At 40.4% G+C, this 12,614-nt stretch overlaps 1 protein-coding gene across 3 annotated transcripts in view; it reads right to left on the bottom strand.

Moving 5' to 3' along the window:
* tpst1 (tyrosylprotein sulfotransferase 1) overlaps nucleotides 1-12,614 on the bottom strand; it is a 51,276-nt gene that overhangs the window by 22,717 nt on the left and 15,945 nt on the right. The window lies entirely within an intron of this gene.

Below are 12,614 nucleotides of genomic sequence, written 5' to 3'. Positions count from 1 at the left end.
TTTGGAGGTGACTAGAAGCAGATGGGAAACAGATTACAACAGTCTGTAGTGGGAACGAGGGGAATCTCCAGCTAAATCCTGACATTCGACATCACGTAGAGCTGCGTGGAAAAAGCAGCACATGACATGCCCAGAAAGATTTTATTATTTATTTTTATTTTTCTATTCTTTTATTTCCACTGAGCCTGCTGTAAGTAGGGTAAGGCCTCCAGTGTGACTCACACTACCAAGTGTGCTCGAGTTTACGAGCGTATGGCCCAGAAGCAAGTATGACTACCTACCTCGTCACGTCTCCTTGGGCATTTATTTCCTTTTTTTTTTATATTCTCAGAACTGCCCAGTTCAAATTGAAGAATCAGTATGAGAGCACAGCTTTTCTGCGAGACAGTCAGTTCCTCCCCCACAGTAGACACACAGGAGATTATGGCCGAGACTATCAAAAACTCTGGCTCTGCTTCATCACATGACTTCATCACTACTTGGCCGGACTCAGGCTCTCCCGCTCACTAGCTCGAGCTAGCGGTTAGTTTTACCGAGCAGTTCCGCACTCTTAGAGTTAGAGACCCGGGCTTCTCCCCTGACACCGTGCACTCCATTTACACTAAAAATAAGTGCTGCTTTACGTGTCGGACTCCCTGGCCAATACACCGCTTTACTTCAATAATCCATCTACGTTTGAATTCCACGTCGGCACTTACTACATGATTAATAGGCTTATTTCAGTCTAAAGACACATGCAATTGCTTTAACCATCTTCTTTTTTTTTTTTCTTTCTTTTTTACGAAGACTATAGCTCTAGATATGCTCCACTAATGGAAGCTGGCACTAAGTTTCACTCTAAAGCGATGCTCTTAGAAATGAAAAAAAAATAAAAAATAGAGATGCGCAAGACTGACAAAGAGGTAAAGCCGAATCAGGCAGTCTCTCTCTCTCTCTCTCTCCCTCTCTGATGAGTCATGCCGTTCTCGAGAAAAATAAGATCTTCTGTCATTCGCTGTTGCCATGGCCAACTAATGGAGAGCCAGCATCGTTTCAATACGCTAATGCTAATTGGAATGAAGATACAATGCTACAAAGACACCCTTTGAGTTGGCATCTGGAAGAATTTGCAATTCAAAAAAGATGTCACGCCGGCATCATAAAGGACGGCTCATGGTCGGTAAAGAACAAACCCGACTGCTGACAGATCTGCATATTGGATGTTGTTACAGATCAGAACATCTGGAACAACTATCGGAGATGCACTGATAACTTTTTTCAGAATGAGTACAATATTTTTTAAAAATCGATTCAATTATGAATCCTGATTATTTTGATTGGTGGCACAGGTATCGCGGCTCATTGACTCCAAAATCATATTTTAAATCATTTATAGACCCGAGTGGCGCAGTGGTAAAGTGCTCCCCCATCATCCAGAGATCACTGGTTCGATCTCCGGGTGAAGCTGTAGCCTCTCGGAGCCGGGGGTCTAGAGAGAGCTGATTGGCCAAGCTCTCCCAGAGGGGTGGGATGGGAGGAACTTAGTCACAGCCAATCAGGGGCGTCTGTGAGATCAAAGCGGAAGAAGTATTGGATAGCACCGTCCTCCCAACCATGCGTGAGCGAGTAGTTCGAAAATATGCGGTCGGGTGGCGTTACGTGGTTTGAAGGAAACGTTATACGTCTTCGATAGTCTTCCCTCCCAACTGAATGGTCGTACTGTAGTAGCCTTAATGTGGGAGCCCCCTAGTGATGGGGAGGAATTGGATAAGGAAGGAAAAAAAACCTAACTTTTTTAAACATTTATAATAGAGGTCGATTAGCCAGTGACCGGAATTGGCTGTTTTTTCAGTCGATCATGTTGGACATAACCGATCCTGTGCCGAGCGCATGAGCATCCGAGTGGTGCGTCAGAAACTCACTATTATTATAATGTGTTTCTTAAACGTTTGCATGGACGCTGATCCAGTAAGATGCGAGCTTTCATGCACAAAGCATTTAATCAGAATAAGCGGCAAAGTGTTTCTGCATTTAATCTGCTGGAAGCAAAGCATGAACTTTTCTCCAACATTTTTCATTTTATGGTAAATCCCGCCTTACGACTGCGTACAACATTTCAGTCCCATCATGTGTACCCTGCGATGGACTGGCACCACATCCAAAGTGTACCCCGCCTCGTGCCCCAGGTCTCTAAGCGGTATAGATGAAAAGGAAGTGAGTAAACGATCCTGGATTGATGCAACAGAAACACATTATTAATATGCTGCATTATCGAAAGTTGCACGCTGCGCTGGGTTTTAGGTAAGAGAACTAATGTTAATGCTGTATTTTAATTACTCATGTTTAATTCAGTTGAAGTTTAACTTTTTTCAATAAGGTATTCAAATTGTAAAAAATCTGGGAAAAAAATGTAATATTATATATCATGATTCTTCATTAAGACAGAATCACAATATTAATACAATCGGTACTGTGATAATATCGTATCGGGCGTCTGGAGATTCATATTTCTACTACATAGGTTGATACCAATCCGTATCCAAATCCTGCTCCCATTATTAGTGTATATTAAACAATCGGGTGCATTAGGAAACATTTCATTTTGTTCTGGTTATGACGATTGCCCTCATGCGTTACTAGGAACAAACTCCCAACACCAGTACAATATTTCTTTTAATCTGATTAACATCATTCCAACTCTACCGTTTGCCACTGGATGCTGATCCGATAAGACGCTAGTTTGCATGCGCTGAGCATTCAATCAGGACGCAACTTAATTTGATAAGCGGCAAAGTGGTTCTGCCCGCTGTTAACCTGCTGGAAGTGAAAGAAGTACTTTGTTATAGTAGTTTGATTCCCGCCTCGGGGTCTGTGCATGGAGTATGCATGCTCGCCCAGTCTTTCGTGGGTTTCCTCAGTGTACTCCGGTTTTCTCCCACAGTCCAAAGACATGCAGATTAGACTAATTGCTGTTTCCAAATTGCCTGTAGTGAGTGAGTAAGTGAGTGTATTGGTCATGGGTTGGCACCACATCCAGAGGTGACATAAGTCTCCTTAAATAGGCTCCAGGCCCCCCACGACCCTGTATACAGGATAAAGCGGTAAAGGCGGTATTATCTTTGATTGGTTAAAGCTTTACTATACGTTGTTCTCACCAAGTTTATTAAAATGTTCTATTATTCTGTTTATTACTGGAATATTCGAGTCCATGTAAATTGAGTTTTAAGTTTAAGAATTCTAAATGCCACAATAACAGATAATTTGTATTTGCATGAACACATCCATGGTTCTTATGGTTCAACATAACGGATAGCTCAGAGTCTCACGGACTGGCCGAAGTAGGCGATGATCAATCCTCATCCTCATCCAACCTTAGGCCCCTGAGTACAGAAGTGCTTTTAGAAAACACAAATCCCCAAAGTGTCTGAGAACAGTGCTGGTAAAGAAAGAGAAATAATTTAACACAGCTAAAGATGTCCATTTCTCCAGCAAGAGCCATAAAGCCTCTTAATATGGAGATCAATAGGGAGATATGGAGAACAAACAAAACACTCAAATCTGGCAGGTGCGTTAGAGCGAGAGAGCATGACCAAACTGGTTAGTGCATTTCAAAGCACCAATTACTATATTTTCATACAAAATCAAACCACAGCACTTATAACTATCTATTCTTTTTTTCCAGATTATCAATAATAATTGAAAAACACTCACACACAAAAAAAATCATTCCTACTAACAAGTAAAAAAATAACACGTGAAGTTCATCTTCATTGAGCTCTGCTTAATGGCCTCGGCCTGTTTGTCAATTATTCATGACGAACTCTAGTGCTTTTCTGCAGGGTGGTGTTTTCCTAAAGTCAGATAAGAGAAATCCCCAGCTGCACAACTCTAAGTAATGGCCAGAGCTCTGCCACAAGTCACCTTAAAAACATGAACATGTAATGGATCTTAATGGTCATGTCCTGGCTTTAGTGACGCTGGGCTGGGGTTATGTGGTGCACCATAGATAGAGACCTGGGCACTTTTCTGGCAGGTGCTGTGGGCCAAATTTAATGGATGGTTTTCTGTAAGTGCCCTCTGGGAGTCTGGGTGGGGTTCTGTGTTCATCAAGCCATTAGAGCTTGCTAGGCCCTCCCTCCCCACCACCGAAAATCATATCAATCCCTCCACTTAAAACAAGCCATGGTGCCCCAGTTCCCCTGGAGCGCTGTAGCATGATCGAGGCTTGAGTAGGCATGTTCTACTGACTGCCTCATAAACTCTGAAGCACCTTAGCACCTATAGAAGTGTGTAATCCAGCAAATACAGTACCATGCTTTGGTATGCCAAACTCTTAACTGCAAAAAGGAATAGTGTGTATTCCTATTGTGCGGCAGTTTTTCATGCAGATCTAACAGTGAGAACTCACAAATTCAGCGTTACGCAGTCTCAATGCATGCTTTCAAAAAGCACATGCCATTCTGGTCTGAGTGGAGGTGTGACGTTTCACACGTATGCATCGGCGGAATGTCATGTGTCGGAAATACCATGCATACCACTACGTTCTAAAACAAGTGGAAGAACCGAGTGTTGAGCCGAGTTTGTTCAGAAGTTTTGAGGTCGCTGACGCTCTAATTCACTGAGATTTCACACTAATATGTTGCCCGACTAGCGGCACATTGCCTTAGCGGTTAGCACAGTCACGGTCACCTCTCACTTTTTGGGTCCATGTTCTCCCAGTGAAGTTGGTGGGTTTCCTCAGGGTACTCAGGTTCCCTCCCACAGTCCAAAGACATGCAGATTAGTCTAATTGGCATTCTCAAATTGCCTGTAGTGTGTGTGAATGAGCAAGTGTATGTATGTTGATGTTCCCTGCAATGGATTGGCACCCCATCCAGGGTATATCCCACCTTGTTCTCCAAGTCTCCGTAAAGTCTCTTTGCCCCCTACAAACCTTGACACAGAATTAAACGATATAGTCGGGCACTTGCTGACTCACATCATTGTTCACTACATTTTTCACACTTGGCGCACTAAAACTTTAGCACTTATTAAGTGTAGTACATCTGATTTCCTCTATACAAGATATCAGTCTGTTACTTGTTCACTGTTGGCATATCGTACACATCAAACCTCCGCTTCACAACTCCCCTTTCACACAGGCCTCGTCTTGACCCTGTGCTTAACCTCTGCTTCCGGCTTAATGGTGTAACAACAACAACCCCCGATTCTTCCCTTATTCCGTTCGCACAGAGCGCAGAAGCGCAATGACGGTGCAATATTTCCGCCCTGCACCAGCTGGGATTTTTGGATCTTATTTTTTTCTATAATTGAAATTCAGACTGGTCCTAACAAATACATGGTAGTACATATTTCAGTTCATATTTATAAACTCCAAGCATTCTCTATTTACCTTGATAGAAATAAAGGGAACTGTCCTAGTGCATCTTCATTCGGGAAAAAAAAAAAACATGTGCGAGATGACCAATGTGAGACTGAAAGGAAAGTAAGAACTTCCAGAGGGCACAACAATGGGCATTCAAACCAGATTTTTGTGCCTGGGTCGTCTTTGGAAATTTCTTTTTTTCGAGAGGGACTCCGCTTCTTGTTTATTTGCGAGTGATAAATCATATTAGACAACAGCTAATTCTGTCTGAGCAATCTGATAGGACGAGAGGATTTCCACGTAACTGATTAAATAAACAAATCATAATCTGTTGGTAATAAATGGTGTCGAACTGTTGTATACAATAAGTCCCCTACATACAAACATTCGAGTTATGCACTTTTGAAGATACGAACATGCTTCTGCGCATGTTCAATCATAGAAGGTAGGTCACAGGTCTGGCATACATTATCACGTGAATGCAGCGTGCATTCTCTGAAAGTGCACTACAAGCCCAGGATGTCAAGAAGCGAGTGCAAAAGCAATAACGATGAAGACAAAAGTGAAAATAATTGATAGAATGAAACGAGGTGAAAAGACGGCAGACATTGTTCATTCTTTTAACATGAATTGTTCGACCATCGGCACGATTCTAAAGAACACTGTACTGTAATATATTGTGTAGAACCACTTGTGTTAGTATTCTAGCATCTAGACAATGTTTATTGAACTTGCGAACAAATTGGACTTACAAACAAGCTCTGAGAATGGAACTCGTTCGTATGTTGGGGTAAAAGCGATATCAACCTCGAGGTTGTGCTGTTTTTTTTCCCCGGAGATCAGCACGGCTGTGATGCCTGTGATTCCTTCTGTCATGTCATATTGCTTAAGCAGCACACACTAATAGTCAAATGCTGGTCTCATGGGCTCCTCTCAGCATTTTATTCAATAATACACCACCGCTTATGTTCTCTTTTTAGGAGCACAATTGACATCAGTTTGGTCATGTCATGTGTCCGGTGGCTTGGGACTCCGCATTCGGTCCCTTTTTATTAATATTTGATTGGAATCAATGTGTTGAAGAATAACATGCATATGGTCAAAGGGTGGGACACCATCTGGTATGCAGATGACTCAGAAAAGCCTCTTCATCCATTCAGCTCTACCTGTACATACCATTGCTTTTTCTTGATATTCCTACTGTAAATTAGGACACGTATAGGAACCAGAGGAACTGTCTGGGAATCCAGCATTGTTTGCCTCCAGTGATTTTTAGCATAAATTTAGGAGCAGAAATCCTTAAGTGTTTTTGATGCATTTGAGGATTGAAACTCTGCCCGAGGACACGGAAGTAATGAGACCATGTGTGTATGCACCCAGCTGGAGTCGTAGTCAGTCAACATTAGCATTTCGCTGCATTAACGTGAATAATCAGCCCAGTAACCGGGCAAACAACGATAAACATCGCACTGACGAACGTAAATGCCGGGCACAGATAAAGAGGGAAGAGTGAGAGTTCACATGGGTAAAAAGTTTCACGTGGGCTCTACGCACAATCTCTGGGACCCGATGAAAGATTAGACATAATCTGATATAATCTGATGATATCCTCAATTATTTCTTTTCATTGCCTTTTTATTTCATTAGATCAGACCCATCAAACATCAAACACAAGTAGGAGAAGACAAGCAGGGACGGGAAGGGGAGAAAAAATATTTGTTTAATAGGCAAGGGCAGTTATGTACTGTACACATGCTAAGATTTCAGCCTAAACCGAGCGATGTGTAAACACAGATACAGACGTTATCTGATCCAGAGTTACATTACGTGCAGACGAGTTACAACTTGGAGCGCGAGTTCAGTCCGTTCGAGATTAGTATAGTTGTGTAAGTAGAGTATGCTGTGTTGTGTTTTATTCTTTCCAAAACATCATTCAAAGTTCATAATTGAACAGACTGCGCGCCGGGTTTTTTGACCGCAGGAACACTCCTCGGCATGTGATATTTGCCAGACGGTCAGAAGCGGGCTTGGTTTATAAAAATAACAGGAAAAAAAACAGACACATCAGGAATGCCTTTACTCATCATCTTTCTCACCCTCTCCTAACGTCTCCAGATTAATCAGGGCTACCAACCGTCTAGCGGAGGACCTAAGCTAAAGGAGTTAAAGCTTTATTTAAAGCTCCACAAATAAGTGTGTAAATTTTCCAGCAAAAAAACTTAAAAAAAAAAAAAAAAAAAAAAGATTCTGCATCGTGGCAGGCCTGATTTGATTATTGCTTTTTCAAATAAGGGTTTTAAACTGCCCTTTAAAGGGACTGTCGTTATGAATTAACTGCCCTGGAATGCCCCTTTTAACACACTCATGTTCAAGACATTTCCCACTTCTTGGTTCAGATAAGGCTTTTTTCTGTGTACAGTATATTTAAGAGTTTTTCTTCACGATGACATCATCGATGTTCAGTGATCAGCCATGACATTTAGGCCATTTTTTCACATCAGGGCCATGGGATGGGTGACTCCAAGCCCTTTTTTGTTTTTGATCAGTGAGAACACAATCGTTCCCAAGCATGGAAAGAGTGGCTTTAAAAACGATGCGAAGACCGTCCCAGGAAAGCACGACGAAAACCTACCTCTGCTGCAGAAGCAAAGTTCATTTAGGGTCACCAGCCTCAGAAATCACCAATTAAACAGCACCTTAGATTAGCGGCGTTATGAAGGCCATACAGAACAGCGTGTTAATGGTCAAACGTGGGAAACGCTGACGTACTCTACCTGGTTACAGTTAGCTGTTCTCTTCTAGTGCGTTAGAAAGGACAACCACACAGATTCAAAACCAAAATTCTGTCTATTTGCATAAAATTATATTTGGAAATTGGCAATGAAACATATTCACCCACCAGATTTAAAAAAAAAAAAAAAAAATTTAAATCAGTTCCAGTAACTTGATTCTTCTTGGAATATGATCCCGTCCTTGGTATAAAAGACAAACAATATGGGAAAGCTATACAACTATTATCTTAGTGTGTGTTTTTTCTTATCCTTTGAAAACAAAAAAACGACTACACACTCACACACAGGTACTGTATAACACGGCTCATCAGCAGGACATTATGGGACGTTTACAGCACTCGGCTAAAATTACGCCTGCCCGGGCGTCCACTTTAGACGGGGTTCCAGCGGGCCACGCGAAAGTTCAACGAGAAAGGAAATTTACAGTCTGTGAGATAAACCCAAGCAAGGTCGATTTTATAACGCGTTTCCCAAAGCAATTACTTTAGCCATAATGCTGAATTACCTGACTCTGACAGTGAGTGCAGAGATGAAAGGCAGGCCTAAACGCCTCGGGAAGAAAAAAAAAACCCGGGAAACTGAATTCCTGAGTGGCGGCCTGAGAGAAAAGAAAGAACCACACAGCTTTTTTTTTCTTCCTGCCTGATTTTTAGCAAAGATTACAGATGACATCCAGGCGGAAGCCGAGTTTCTGCAGGAGGTCTGGAGGGAGACTGGAGGGTTGCAGTGAGGCATGACTCGGTAGTTTTTGCATGACTTTAGAGTTTTGATTCTTTAACAAAACTCTGGATTGGACCTAAACTTTTTTCACACATTGGTCAGTAATGCTCCTAAAGGCGATCTTTAGCTTGGATTTGCTCCGGGTTGCCATTCTTATCCGCACCAACGGCAAACAGGAAACTTTCCCGTGTTTGACCTTTGGGACTGGTCATGCATGCGTGCGTCCTAAAGAACAACTTTGGCAGACTGAAAATGATCAGGAACTAAATGCTGAAAAGGGAAAATTATGATACTTATCATGCTTTTTAACATATACATAGTTCTTAATATAAACGATTCAGTTTAGCAAGAAAAATAACCTGCTCTGATAGGTTGTTCTTTTTTTTCGGTCAGATTAAAGGCAAGTCCAACATTAAATCCCAAGCCACTGCAAACAGCAACAAGATAGTCTAATCACTACTGCTCTGGATCCAACTATAAACCAGTGACATGCGTCTAAATACCCAACCTTTAACATTGCTAGGAAACTAAAAAGATACCAATCCCATCTCATCTCATCTCATCGTCTGCATCATCTCTTTATCTTGTATTCAGGGTCACAGGGGGCCTGGAGCCTATCCTAGGAGACGTGGTACACCCTGGACAGGGTGCCAATCCGTCGCAGGTGCCAATCCCCAATTTTGAGAATAAATCCAAATTTACATTACCAAATTCAAAAATATTCCTAATATATAAAAAAAATAAGTAAGATTTGGATTTGTTTCTGTGATCAAGATTTTTTATTTTTATTTATTTATTTTTTTATAATGGGGAGCCATGGTAAAAACTACCAGTTATCTTCCTACTTATGCTAGATTTACAGGATTGTCTGGGATTTTTGTCTAGTTTAAGATGTCTTTGACTTCTCAAATAGGGATGATCCTACAAAATGAATTAACAACAGTAACTGGGGTAAAGTCTGCACACATCCATTGCAGGTACAACAGATTATGAATAAGTTTAGGATTAAAGTTTTTTTTATAATAAAGTCTCCATATTTCAAACACTACTGCATACTGAAATTATGCGTAGTATTTATAATAATAAATAGTATGCATAATTTAAAATCTAAAATCATTAAAATTATTATTATTATTATTATTATTATTATTATTATTATTATTATAATGGACGGCATGTTGAAGTAGCGATTAGCACTGCGGCTTCGCACCACCATGGTCCGGGTTCTGTGTGGACGGTGTTTGCAGGTTCTCCCCATGCTTGGTGGGTTTCCTCTGAGCTCTCTGGTTTTTGCTTTCACAGTCCACAGACATGCAGATTAAGCTAACTAGCGTTTCCATATTGCCTGTAGTGTGAGGGTCAGTTACAATAACAAGCATACTTAAAGTTGGTTAAATTACGATACGGATAAAAAGTGCGGATCCATGCTGGAAGTACAAAATTTTAATATACTATACACTATGTGGAGTTCCAATGTCCTGCTGGTATGTGTCAAAGTGTTTGGACACATCACGTAAAACCAAAGTTATCATTACAATAAACAGAACTGTTACCAGAATATGGAAATGATGTCACAGAAAATGCATATGCAATGCATTATGAAAATAATAAACAATAAAAATATGCAATCAAATGTGTATTTTGCCTGTGCCTATAGTATTTGTTTGCCTGTGATCATATTTTTCCCCCTAGTTATGTCTATATAATAAATTATAAAAAATAAAAAAATAAAAAACATTTGATCATACTGCCTGGGTTGTGCTTGAAAAAAAAGGACATTACAGGATGTATTACAGGATGTACTGTATTGCAATAAAATACAGTAATGCAGAAAACACTAATGATGCTCTGGGTTTTAAGGGTAACATTACAAAATTGTCACTGAGAGATGATTTTGAATAATAAACTGACTGCTGCTTTATTCTCCAAAGATAACTACAGACGTTGGTCTTGTTCAAGCTGCTTCCGGAGGTCTTAACGCGTGTACAAAACCACAAAGTAGGGCACAAGAAAAACCTGTCAACATCCTGGCCAACGAAATGAGATAAAATCTCTCACCCAAACAAAAAGCTTATCAAATAAAGAAAATTTACCTGCAACGTGCTCACACATAATTACAAAGAAAGTGTGTTCACACGCTGTATATTTGTACAAGTATAATCCCATCAGTCCTGTACAAACTGCTGAGGGCCTGAACCAACATGTTAGCACAGCATCAGGAACATGCGTGTCGACCCAGCTTATATCCCCAGCAATCATTCAGCGGTCATTAGCGCTCACCGCATCTTAATTCCCTCGACTGCTTACAGAAAACGATCAGATAATGTTTATAAACAAAACATGCTTTCATCTGCTAAAGAACAGATACATTGAGACATATTACATAAAAACAAAAAGTCGCCTGGCACGTGATCAAAGCAGCGGTAATTTTCATCAACGAAAATAATAAAGAAACGTGTTATGTTCTCTGACGTCCTGTTTTACATGACGAAGACAAGACTAAAAGTAACGTCTGAAAACGAGTGTGACAAAAAATTTTTTTTTTCGTCAACGAGTAAAAACTAAACGATGACATGAATGACAGATGCGTGGACAAATGTTTTTTCATCTGCATCTGCATTTTCTAAAATGCATCACGCCATATGATTGGTGGTTTTATAAAAAAATAAAATAAATAAAAAGACAAATGGAGCTTTGCCCCGCCTACCAGCATCAAAAACGGAAAAGAAAAAACTGAAAACGATTTATGCTATAACTTTACCTGTGATGCCTTAAAAAAACTAATTGACAAAAAAAAAACATGGAAAAAAAAACATGGAAAAGCGCTAGAACACCAGTCGCTCAGAAATGAATGACAAGGCGAGTTAACGTTAAGGTTCATTCAACAGTTTGTTTAGGTTAAGTATTAAGGTTGCATTTATACTCAGTCACTCTCACTCATTGTCTATACCACTTTAGCCTGTGTATATGGTCACGGAGGTACACCCTGGACAGGGTGCCAATTTATCGCAGGGCACACACACACACTACGGGCAATTAGCCTAATCTGCCTGTTTTAGGACTGTGGGAGGAAACCAGAGTACCTGGAGGAAACCCACCAAGCACAAGGAGAACATGCAAACTCCATGCACAGAGAGACAGGAATCGAGCCTGGCAGGGAGAGATAGATGTTACAACACTGGAGAGATTTCTTTAACAGTCTTGTCCTTTTATTTTTTTGCAATTGCACTAGTTATAAACAGTAACTAGTCCCCTACAGTCATAGTGAAAGCATGCTGTTTGTAGCCCACTCACTGCACTACACAAATCACGAGTCGTTTCGTGAAACTTTTATTGAAATTGAAAAATTTGGATTACGATTCGGAAGGTCCCAGGTTCAAACCCCTCAATCACAAGGTTGCCACTGTTGGGCCCTTGAGCAAGTCCCTTAACCTTCAACTGCTCAGATGTATAACAGAAAAATGTAAGTCGGTTTGGATAAGGGCTTCTGCCAAATGCCGTTAATGTAAATGTAACAATATGTGATTTAATTGTTAATGTATTAATAAAAGAAAAATAAATTGACTAAACTTAGACTAAATGTTTTTAGTTTTTATCGACAAAAAATTAACTGATGTACATTTCAGTCGAAATACTGAGAATAAAATTAAATCTAAATAGAGACTAATTGTTTAAAACAAAAGAGCACCGAAGAGTCATCATTACTTCAAACGACTCAGACCCCGGACGCCAGGAGAATTAAACGGGTGTTAGGTTCA

This window comes from Clarias gariepinus, chromosome 11 (genome assembly GCF_024256425.1).
Source record: "Clarias gariepinus isolate MV-2021 ecotype Netherlands chromosome 11, CGAR_prim_01v2, whole genome shotgun sequence".
Classification (NCBI taxonomy): domain Eukaryota; kingdom Metazoa; phylum Chordata; class Actinopteri; order Siluriformes; family Clariidae; genus Clarias; species Clarias gariepinus.
This window is presented reverse-complemented; position numbering and strand designations above follow the sequence as displayed.